The sequence below is a fragment of the Falco rusticolus genome, chromosome 16, assembly GCF_015220075.1.
Source record: "Falco rusticolus isolate bFalRus1 chromosome 16, bFalRus1.pri, whole genome shotgun sequence".
Classification (NCBI taxonomy): Eukaryota; Metazoa; Chordata; class Aves; order Falconiformes; family Falconidae; genus Falco; species Falco rusticolus.
The window spans coordinates 5,146,089-5,158,491 of record NC_051202.1 but is presented as its reverse complement, the minus strand read 5'-3'; positions in this window follow the sequence as shown (position 1 = coordinate 5,158,491).

The following is a 12,403-nucleotide window of genomic DNA, read 5'->3' as shown; positions in this document are numbered from 1 at the left end:
CATATCCATATCCATATCCCGATCGTCATCAATATCCATATTTAGGTCTAGGTCTATGTCTATATATCTGTATCATTATCCTTATCTATATGTGTATCTGTCTTGTATCTGTATCTATACTTATGTCTGTCTATATCTAGATCCATATTCACGTCCACATTCATATTCATAACAAGAACATCTATATCAATAGCCATATTCATATCCGTATCATCTATATCAATATCTATATTCTTCTTACAATCTATATCCATATCATCTATATCAATATCTATATTCTTACAATCTATATCCATATCTTCCATATCTACATCTGTAGCTACATCCAAACCATTCACATGCATACCCATATAATCTATATTCATATTGATATAATCTATATCTATATCCATATAAACTATAGCTATAGCTATACCTGTATCTCTCTGTATATCCATATCCATAAAATCTGTATCTATATCCTTATGCATATCCATGTCCATGTCCATGTTCATACCTATTTCATCCATATCCATAGGATCTATATCTGTACCTGGATCTGTATTTATGCAGACTGAGAAGGGGCTGGGGGGCATGTTGTAGGGCAGAGGAGGGATGTGACCTGAACTGGGGTGGGTGTGTGAAGCCACTTCCCAGGGAAGGACCAAGGCATCCAGCCACGAGCCCGGCGCTCCGGCCGGGAGATTGTACTGCTGAGAAATAGCTGGTCACTGCTCATGGCTGTGACTGGAATGGCAAGAGCTGGATCTGCTAAACCTGGTGTTCCGGAGGAGATACACCCTGGAACAGAGCAAAATCCTTGCAATTGCTTTTCCCCTGGAAAGCAGATTGCCTCCGCTTGCTCGGTTCGGGCAGCTGGGAAGCTCTGGGCTGCTGCACAGGGAGACGAGGGCAGAGGCACCCAGGCGAGATGCCGAGACCCAGACCTGTTTGTGCATTTCTTGCTTGAATGATGCCTCTGATGACTAGAAAAGGCTTTTTCTTTTCCCCCCATGTAGACTGAGCAGTTTTTTATTGGAAATGATGCTGTCAAAAGAAACCCAAAGTTCCTACCGAACGATGCTGGGAACCCTACTTCAGGTCCCGCACCCCAGGTGTATGACATCCAGGGGATTTAAACACACTTACCCATCCTCCGTGGGAGGGAGTGATACAAAGGGAAGAGGCTGGAGAAGGGATGAAGCTGCCAGGACTTCTGCCTGGGCACAAGGATAAGCATAAGAAGCATCACTGATGTTTGAGCATGTGAAAACCCCCTGTCACCCCAACCCCTCGCAGGACACATCCCGAACCTTCCCAAGGACAGGTTTGGAAAGATGAAGCTGGCGATATTAACTACCAGCAGAGAGAAGAGAGGGATTTCTTTTACAGCTGGGTGAGTACCGCATGGGGCAAGCCAAGAGTTTTTCCTTTTATAGGCTGTATCCCACTGTTTGGATGTATATAATCTCTTCCATAGCGAGAAATATGTGTCCCCTGCAAGTATTCATGCACAACTTTAGGGTGGCTGCACCCCAACCCTGGCACTGCTAAATCCTCTCCCTGCAAAGCCCTGGGCTAAATCCAGAGGCGATACCCACGAGGTTTATTCCTGCTAACTGGGTTGCAACACCACTGCAGTGTTTTACATGCATACCCCTCGCCAAGCACTGCAAAAAAACTGGAAGAATGAGAAAGTGCAAATGGGAGAGGATAAAGTCGATGCTACAGCAGCTGGAAAAAAGCAGATATATATATGTATACATGTTTTTGCAAGAGTGAGAAAGAATAAGCCTTAGGCTTCGGTCAGCTGTCACTAGGCTGCGATAAGGATGGGGGAGTTTAAATCCCATTTAGACACAATCCTCAGGGAAGAGCTGGAGTGGGGAAGGCGGTGGGAGGCAGCACGGATCCAGCTGGTGGAAATCTCTCCTCTGGAGGAGGGATCAAACCCATCCACAAATGCCTCTGGTTCTCCAGCAAGAAGAAGCTGGATGCTGATTTCTCTCCACCACTTTTGAACCACTTTTTTTTTTTTTTTTTTTTTCGGTGGAAGGGCTTTTCTAAGCCTCTGCTGATTTTTGGCGCTCAGTCGTGTATAGAAACAAATGTGAAATTGAGGCCAGAGTGGAGGGACAGTTTCAAGCTTGTTTGGATGTTGCTGTATGTCAGGAGGCATCCAACTCCTTCCCTGTTACTTTATTAAAAGGGTATGGAATCAAATCCATACTCCCATTTGCTTTCTCTAGAGCTGGCTGCTTTTTAGAGCAGCAAGAAAGTGGGGGCTGCTAGCCCAGGCAGCTCCGGCTTCTCTGCCAAGCAAAGCACCAGGGGAATGGGACAAAATTCACTAGAAAAAAAAAATGTACAAAATAAAGCCTTGAATTTTCACTTGCAAACGAAGGAAAAGTCATTGCCTGGTGCAACTGAATAATTAAAGGGAGGTTGCAAAGGTGCAGCATGCACTGCCTTCTCCCCATCCTCAGCCTCTGCAAAAACATCTGATTTCTCTAGATGAGTAGGTTTTGAGCCAAAAAAAGTCTAAAAGAAGGTGCAAGTGCAGTTTCGAGCTCACAGCTTTGCCTGTCTATGAGGAGTCCCATTACTAGTGACAGGGACTCGGCATCGACCCCAGCGCGGAGCAGCACAGGGAGCCAGTGCCGCTCCCTCCCCGGGGTCCTTCTGGGGAAATGGGGCTGGACTGGGTGGAGGGGCTCACAGGCAGGGAAACCCCAAAGCTTTTATTAGAAGATATGGGCAAGAGGATCTACATCCCAAGGAGAACAAAAATCAGTGAAAAGGTGTGGAGCTCTTGTTGACTGAGAGTGAATTTTCACTCCATGTGGGCCATACCCCATCAGCTTGGTGGAGGACTTTATTCAGGACAAGTTTTGCAAGCCATTAAAACATGGGGGTTTTATGCAATTATGACTCCAGATAGGTTTTGTCCAGGTTTAGGAGTAACCTCAGGAGCTGCCTGCCTGCTCCATCCTTGCTGGACTTACCTGCCAGTTGGCACTGGGTTGGCAACCAGTGTGACTCCGTGAGCCAAGGTCTGGTTGCTGCAGGCATCAGGCTTAACTTCTGTTAACACTCAGACCTCAACTATCTAGAAAGAAAAGAGTAAATATCATTGGCTAAATAAGAGTTATGAGAAAGCTCCAGATCTTTTTTGTTCTGATCTAAGCAGAAGAAACCTTTCCTACACCTTCCTTTTTCCTTCTGCAGAGACTTTTGCCTTTTCCTTCAACACCTTCTGGCACTAATAACTCATACTGGGTAGCAGGAGATGGGATCTGGATTTGATTACTGATCTGATTTAGTCTGTCAACCGAGTGTCTCTCTGCAGAGATTGCAAGTGTTTCATGGACAATTTGCAATGAAAGAGAGAAGCTTAAGGAATGATTTATTCCATAACAATAGCAATGATAATAACTGAAGGGCTGCATGCGGGCAGCATCCAGCACGCGGGGTGCTGGTTCCACCAGGCTCTGCAAGCTGCTGTGACACAACCGATAGCGGCAGATACGATTCAAAAGGGAGGAATCTGAATTTCAGATTCCTCTAGCATCTTCTCCTTGGTGTAAAGGAAGAATATGGAGGCTGGATCTCTTCTGTGATGATTTAGGTTAGCAATTAGGGTGTTTTCTCTTGGGAAATTAGTTGGATCCATTGCAACCCCTGCCAAGTTGCTTCACTTCTCCCTGCGCGGTCCCTGTAGCGAGGAGGACCCTGTCTCACCTTGCAAGGATCAGTGCATGAGGCTGGAGGCTGCTCAGGCTTCAACGAGATGAGAACAGCGAAAAGACAGTAATTAGGTTGTGCACGAAACCAGGCATCGCCTCCCCGCGCATCCGCCGTGGGAATAGGCTGCAATCAGATGTTAAGAGTTGTGGTGTCAAAAAAAATCTTGTCCTTTTTCCACCTGTACGGTAGCTTGTTTTTTTTGTTCAGGGAAGGATGTGTCTCACCTGAGAAGTCCTTAAGATGCCACAGACAAGCTCTTCTCTGATTAAGTGCTAAGGGAAGCTCCTGAGAGGGTTGTTCGATGTCGCCAGGAGAGGCAATGAATCATCAAGCGCGTCTCATCCCATCGCTCCGTCAGCGTGGAGTGGCGGGAGCGGGGATGGCAGAAACAGGTTCCTGTGGTGTCCCCAGCCCCCGAGCAGGTGCCTGGAGACACCGAAGGGCCATGTGAGAGCCGGGAGCTGCAGCGGGGCATCGCTGGGAGGGGAGCGAGCTCCGTGGAAAGGGGTGTCCTCATTACTGTCATCAGTAGGGTCAGGGTGACCTTACCAAGAGTTTCTGAAGATCCTGGGGAGTCTTGACAGCCCTGTCTCCCAGATCCTCATTCCCAGACATCCTCATCTGACCACATTCCAGCCTCAGATATTAATTTGGTGCAGCCTCATTACCCACTCCATAGAAGATGGACATCTTCGTGGGTATCACAGCCAAATCACTCTTTCCTCCCCCTCATTTTTTGCACTAATTAATACCATCCCCAGGTGTTTATGCTATGGGTGGGTCCACCTCCTTTTCACCGTTGTGGTTCCTAGAAACCTTTTCATCCCCAGCAGCAGGAGACGTAGCCTGTGCAGCTACCAGTGCACCCAGATTTATTTCACTGTGCTCAAAACATTGTGTCCTCTTTTAGAGCAATGGAGCACAAAATTCAGGAAGATTATTGCAGCAAAACCCGCTGTCTGCTGGGCATGTTTTCGCAGTGTCATTTCTCTGTGAGTGAAGCCCAGAAGAGTCCCTTGACCTTGACCGTTCCCTGCTCATCTGCTCCTAGGAGGAGACCTCTGCTCAGAGGGAAACTGGGAAAACCCCTTTGTTGAGCACTGGTGTGATGGGGCAAGCACCTTCTCCCTCGCACGGGTGCTGTGCCTTGGTTCGCAAACTAACTTCACCTTGGAAAGGTGCTTAAACATTTCTGCTCTCAAGTGAAGGACAGCCATTGCCCACCGTGATGTCGAGGAGATATGAGTCAACCCCAAACCATCTTGACCCACTTCACTCCCTGTAGTCAAGGAGAATTTTTCTCTTTGGAAGAAAAGAAATGACACTGGAGGGCCTGATTCTCATTTACACTTGAGCTGCTCTGAACATAAAAGGGCTCTGGGAGCTGCGTTCGCAGCCCTCACCGCGCAGCCTGGAGAGGCTGGAGTGTAAATGAGAATCCAGCCCTTCAGCAAATGAGATGCCTTCAGCATATTTCATAACGGGGAACGAGCCGTCTCATCCCTTCTCCCGTAATGCCCCAGGGGCCAGTGCCCAGGGCAGGGCGATCCCAAAGGACCCAGGTGAGACCCATAAATAGTGCAAGGAGACCCGTCATGCTATTTAACACCACAGTAGTAGAGAAACTAGAGGGGTACACGCATACCTACACCCCAAAAGACCCTTTTGGTGACCTGCCCACCCCACTGCAAACGCCCACGCTGCCAGGCAGGATGAGCATCGCCCCATGCCATCTCCAAATGCCCCATCACCGTACCAGTGGCATGCGGTTTGCATCCGTCCCTTTGCACTGCAAGACTTTTGCTCACATTGGGAGGGCTTCCTCAATGTGCTTCTGATGAAATCCAGGGAATTATGCTGACAGAAAAGTGGCTTTGTCCAGCTGAGGAGGAGAGAAACATTCCCCAGACCCTCTCTGCCTGCAGCATTTTATTAAGCTCCTGGATTTGGGTGTGTGCATGCACGAATCTGCCTTTCCGCGCACCTAGAGATTGAGGTTTACAGACACCCCCAAGTTTCTTGACACGGGCTCATCTTTCCACAGGCACATCTAAACGCAAAGGGATGTGAATATGGTGTTGGAAGGAATGTGCCCAGCTGTGGGTACAGATGTTCACCTGGGGCATAAAGATATTTGAGGGATGCACTATTTATAGGAATGCAGATATAGTGATGAGGATGCGCCCAAACTAAGAAGGACCACATCCATATATATTTATATCAGTGACAGACAGAAGTAAACACGTGTCGTGTTCATGTTATATAATGCCAGCAGAACGTCGTCTGAATTTGTCTCAATAAGCCAAGCACCACACAGCCATATTTATATTTATAGCACGGTGGAGGAGCGTGCATTCCCACCTCAGCTCCATCCTTCCCAGGGCTGGAAGCTGCTCGGAGGCTTTTGCAAACTATCCTGGGTATCTTGGGAACGCCAGGTGGGTTTCCCATGGGGCTGCATTGCTTGCTACCAGTTGCTGGATGTATTTACCGATCGGAGAACTAGGAGTTAGGAATAAGATGTGAATATAGGCAGAACTATGGTCTTAAGTCAATACACACAAAGGGGGTTCTTTTGATGTTGTGCATCTGCTGGAAATGATGGTTGAGAAGGACCAGAGCAGTGTGAATTCAGGATTATGTTAATGAGATGAATAATTCCAGGTTAAAAAAGAATTAAAGAGCAGAAAACCTTTGAAAAAGCACTGAGATGTTTCATCTTGGTAGCTCTGAAGTGAAAGGCTTTGTTTCAGAAGCACCGAAACATTTTGCTGCCACATTTTTGAAAGCTCCTGAGAAGCTTTTTTCCTCCTTTTCTTCAAAAGGTGAACCAGAAGTTTAATTAATTGACCAAACCAAACCAAAATGCTCGGTTTGACTAATTGTAAGAGGAAAATCGCCGCTTTGGGTGAAGCCATGATGGGTTTTGCCTCCTGGCTTGCAATGATGCTGACTTTCTCTTGCAGCATTCCCAGCCGGCACCTCGCTCCGAACCTGCCAGGCACAACTCCTGCGGCTCCAGCCGCAGCCTCAGCTGCAAATCCTTCAGCTGGTCCTTGTCTCAATATGAATAATATATTTTTCTTGTTATATAGGGGGGGGGGGGGGGGGGAAGAGGCGTGCAAGATTTATTTTCCAAAAAGACGAATACTTTCTTTTGTCTCTGCCTGTATAGCTATCATTACATTAACAAAAGATATTTAAATACCCCGTTGTACATAGCAACCACGATCTAATTTTTCTGTTTAATTGTCCCGCTTGTATTTGAAGCCAGTGACTGGGCTGTTATTGGGGTACGGCATTGAATGACTGCCCCTGAAGCTGAAAAAGGGGAAAGCAGGGCTGAAGGGATGTTTTTACCTCTCTGCTGGCGTATTTGAAGCCAACCCAGATAAAAACACAGCCCTTCACAAATGACTTCCTGGATAATTCCACTCCAGGAGAACAAACTGGAGCCAGGGACAAGCTCCCTGGCTGGGAGAGGTAATTATTCTGACATGCCACCTTAATTACGCCGTAATCCCCGGCTGAAGGAGGAAAGGGCCCTTACCACGGCCTCTCTACAAACCAACTTTGCAGAGCTCTCTGGGAGATGTAAACGGCTTTTCCCCGCTCTGGTCCCAGTCTGGGCTTGTTAGATCCTTCCATCTCTTGCTCTTCTGAAGGACTTTGCATGCCTATAAAATGGGCAAGGGACCCTAGAGTCCCAAGTGTGTATTATTTTCATGTTTCATGCAATTAATTGCATTGCATCTTTGTTTTTTTCCTTAGCGTGGCCCCTTCCCAGGGCTGAAATACCCCCAAAAAGCAACTGAGCTCCCCCAGCTTGTGGCAGGCAAAAACTTGCTTTGTTTTTCCTAATGCAAGGAGGAAAAAAACCAAAAAACAAAACCCAAACCCAATCAAAAAAAACCCCAACCCAACACATTTTCTCTGAAGGAAATAAAACCGCTTTCTGTATCTTTATATATCATAAAGGTGCAGGGAAGGGCACAAACACCATTTTTATTTTTTAGGTTTGCAATTCACATTTAACCTGGAGCCATCTGTTTCGCTAGCAGCTTGGCAGTTAGAGGGGGCCCAAGATGTTCATCTGCAGACGTGTCTCTCTGTTGAGCTCACTCAATTTTCCAGCCGCTTTAAGGCAAGCAGCTTCTGCTAGCGCCTGATGAGCCCATGGAGCTCTTGGATGTGGCTCTCCCCTCCCCCCTCACCCCCATGCCACCAGCCCCAAAATCCCTCTCCATGGCCCCTAGGAGGAGCAACCGGCCATGAGCCTTGCATCATCGCTTGCCGGTGTGGATACCCACAAATTCCCCACATTTTGGATTTACCTGGGTTTATGGTTGTTTAAGAAGGTTTGAGCCCATCTAGGAGCTCCCCAGGGGCCAAGGTACTTGCACTTCCTTCTGGTGGAGAGTATCCAGTGTCTAGTAAGGGCTTGCAGTCCAGCCTTCCTCTCCATGCAGCCACTGTAGCAACTCCTTCATTCCTTTCCTAACAAAACATAGTTTTGAGACTGCTAGTGTCTTTCAAAATCACATTGGAATCCATCACCAGGTCTAAAAGCCCTGAGCGAAGAGGTACGTCCCATAAGACGGCACATCTTTCCTAAGCAGGGACATTGCAATGTCCAGAAGTTTTATTCCAGGCAGCTCCTTAGTGGGCAAAATGCCCCATAATGAGACACCTCAACCTTTCCCTTATCTCCATCACCTGCTAACGAGGTCAGTGGTCCTTCCCTACGCTTTACAGAAGTTCGAAGCCACCACCATGACTTTATCCCCTTCCAATACAAGGCTGCCCTGAGTGAGTCCAAAAGGTTCTTGGCCGTGGAGAGGGATAATCCTCATTTCCCAAAGGCTCTGGCCACCTCCACGACAGCTTTGCAGCATCTTTGACTGCGACACAACACTTGAAGGTGCATATGGAGAGCAGAAGGTCTGGGCACGTCCCTAAAAGCAGGACCAGGGACAGATGCATCCCTGTCCCGTGGAGACCCGTGAACTGCTTCCTTACAACCTCCGTTATTCACGGCGTGCCAGCGGCATGTTTGGCATGGCACAAAGCAGAGGAAGACGCAGTCCCCGCCGTTAATGGGCATTGCTCGTTATTCACTAATAACAAATGGATTAGTCAGCATCTGGGAAGCAGCTGAGCACACAGGGAAGGGGAGGGCTGGGAAGTGACCCCAGCGGTGGCTCTGGCTCTCCCGGCTCTGTCTGCAGGGCTGAGCCTGATATTTTATTTATCCAAAGGCAGGCAGCGCTGAAAGGACACGGAGCTGATGGGGGAGCCTGGGGTGGGGGGTTATTTTCATTTTAACGTCCATTAATGGACCATCGTTTTTAGCCCCTCGCTCCTTCTCACTGCAAAAATCCATGCCCATTCCTTCTGCTGTGGATATAAACCTGGGCTTGGGATCGTTTCCAAGCAGTGAAAGTCTTTAGCGACCCTTAATTAAAGGGCATTTGGGGAGAAAGGGCTGACGAGAGGTGACAGGAGGAGTGGGTTCCTCTGCTGCCTGGATGTGACCTTATTACACTGCTCTGGCGGCTGCAGGTTGTTACCGCCGTGATTAACGCCGGGGAGGTTTTCTCATCGGCTGGATGCCCTCTAATTGGGGTGACGGGTAAACTGACAGAAAACAGAGCGAGGAGGGGGACTTTTGTCTTTAGCTAACAGGGGAAAACAGGCTTTCTTTCCAGCTTGGGGCTGAGAGCAATTCCCTGGCACGTGTCTGACCCAAAATCCCAGCACTCGCATCCTGGGAGCCTGGACCAGAAGATTTTGACCATGAAGCATCATTTCATGGTGGGTTGGTTATTTTTTCACGTTGAGAAATGCAACATTAGTGTCGACAAATATTTCACAAGCACAGCTTGATGCTGACCATTTTCTTTCTGCCTATATATATTGGCCATTACACATAGCTATTTCTCCCCACAATGTATGTATTTTGTTCTCAGGATATTTCGTTCCACCTAGGTCCTTGGTGCCAAAGTGTTTGGGGGAGGTTTTTCTTCTCCCCCCTGTTTTTGTTCCTAATTCCTAAGCTTGCTCTCCTGCAGCAATCCTGGGAAAACCCTTATGGAGATATAGAAATGCTACCCACATATGGCTCCTATAGCGCTCAAAAAATGCTCTTTCTCTTTATAGCTGCAGCAATAAATGTTATTATATATTATGTGTTGTATTAGCCACAGTGGAAATATCAAGTGAGGTGAGAGCTGTAGTGCAGGTGGCAGGACCCCTGCATGTGGGGACATTGAGTATGGGGGTTTGGGGTAACTCAAGCCACCCCCTCATTAGGATTCAGAGCACCTGGAGGGTGGAAACCTCCGTCTGCACCATCCTCCATCTGTGGGTTTAATCCATATTATGGGTTGGCAGGGGGAGAGTTGTTATTGGAGTAAAGCAAAACCAAGGTCTGGGTTGTGGATGTTCGCTCAAAGGCCATCCCTTGAAGCGGGGTGACTTTGCACCTCTTCCCTCCAGGACTCTTCCCTCTCCTGGGGGTGCTGGGATATATCCTGCCTGTTCCTACCCCCGCAGGTGCCTGGTCCATCTGAGACCCTTCCAGCTAGTCAGTGCATGGTCCTTGATGAAGTCCTAGTGTGTCCTAGGGATGGATGGAGGAGCAAAATCCAATGTATCCTGTGTTATGTGCTCCTTCCTACAGGGAGGCTACAAACCCCTTGTGCGCTCCACCTGATGGGTGATGGAGCCTGGGCTCAAGGGCTTGGGGCAACTCTCTGCCTGCTGAACCTGTCTGTGCCCACCATGAGAGGGGCAAAATGCAAGAGCCAAGAGGGAGATGCAAGAACCCGGAGGGAGATGCGAGCATCAAGCGTGAGATTTATGCACCAGGGTCGAGAAGCAAGCACCAGGAGCAAGATGCAAGTTTCAGGAGTGAAATGCAAACACCAACAGTGAGATGCAAGCTCTGGGAGTCAGATGCAAGCACGAGGAAGGAAATGCAAGCACCGGGAGTAAGACGCAAGTGTCAGGAGTGAGATGCATGCACCAGAGGTGAGATGCAAACATCAATGGTAAAATGCAAGTGTCAGGGTCGAGGTGCAAAGACCAATGGGGAGATGTAAGGACCAACAAGGAGATGCAAGGACCAACAGGGAGATGCAAGGGCCAACGGGGAGATGTAAGGGCCAATGGGGAGACGCAAGCACCAGGAGGGACATGCAAGCACCAGGAGCTTTGCACCTCCTTGGAGAAGCACAGCTCCAAGCCTGCCTGCCCTTTTGAAGGTCATACAGAAAAGCTGTGCAGGAGCAAAGGCTTGGCTCCAGAGGTGCACAGTGATGCTTCCCCCACCACACCAGCCCCCTCCCTCAACTCGGAGAGAGGCTTTGGGGCTGCAGCCACATCACGTGGCTGAGACAGGGAGAAGTCCGGGCTCCAGGCGATTCAGAGAAGAGGCGGAGAGATAAAAGCATCTCTTGCTTTCCTTCACAATTCACTGAGATCTGTGTGCGCTGAATGCTTTGATACAGTAGGAGCAATATCAAACACATCCTAGATCTGCTGGAATATGTCCAGAAAAAAAAAAAAAAAAAAAAAGAAAAAAAAAAGTAGAGGTGAAAATCCCTGGGAAGAGAAAGCAAAGAGCAGCGGAGATTAATATATTAAAAATACAGAAGTCAACTTTGTCCTTCAGCGCCCTGGCTTGGACTAAGGGACAGTGAAAATTATATATATATGTGCTCAGGGGGGTTAAATTACTGCTGGATTTACTGAAGCAAAGTGGTTCTCTGCATCACTGTAACAGCTCCCAAGGAGTCCAGTAGATGTGCTGGGATGCAGATCACTACCAGTTCTCTGGAGCCCTTCCCAAAGGTGAAACATCAAACTTGGAGGGCAGAGGATGCTTAGAAAAATGCCAGCTCAGTTGCACTGCATCCCTATTTTTTTGTTGGTTAATAAAAAGAAGGGAGGGGAACAACAACGGATAAAACCGTCACACTCAAAGCCCAATCTGACAATGCTAAAGAGATTACTGAAGCCTCAGAAATTTGGTTATGGCTGGAATTGGCCAAATAAATCATTGCAAACCACTTATTCGATGATTTTAGCTCTTTTTTATTTAGTTTATGAATCACTCGCAGATCTTTACAAACTGTTATGCTAAAAAATTCTGCGTTAAGTGTGGGATTCTTCTCGCGTAACGAGACATTTAAAAGTTTGGTGTCTAATCCAAACGAGACATTTAGGCTTTTTCTTTTGCACAGGGGGACCTTTTCCTAGTTCTTTAACAAAGGCTTGAACTGATATATTTTTATTGATTTTCTTGTTCCTGAAAAACAGATTTTCGATAAAAACCTCTTTTACTTGTAAGTCATAAAAAAAAAAAAAAAAAAAAAAAAAAAAGCAAGCAGCCAAAATGCTGCAGGTGAAAATGTTATGAAATACCAAGAAAAACAACTTTCCATCATGTTTCTGATACTTTTTGAAATGTTTCTTTCTTGCTAAGAAGCAGCAAAAGGCAGTTTGGGATCAAACCCATCCTATCTCTTTGTTATTCAGTGTTTCATTTGGATTCTGGTGTAGAGCTCTGCGCTATCCTGCTCCATCGTCGGAGGGTTGAACCCTTTTGTATCCAGGTGAAATGTGCTCTGTCATGACATGCAGGTTGCTCCTCAGGAGGAGGCTGTGCGTCATG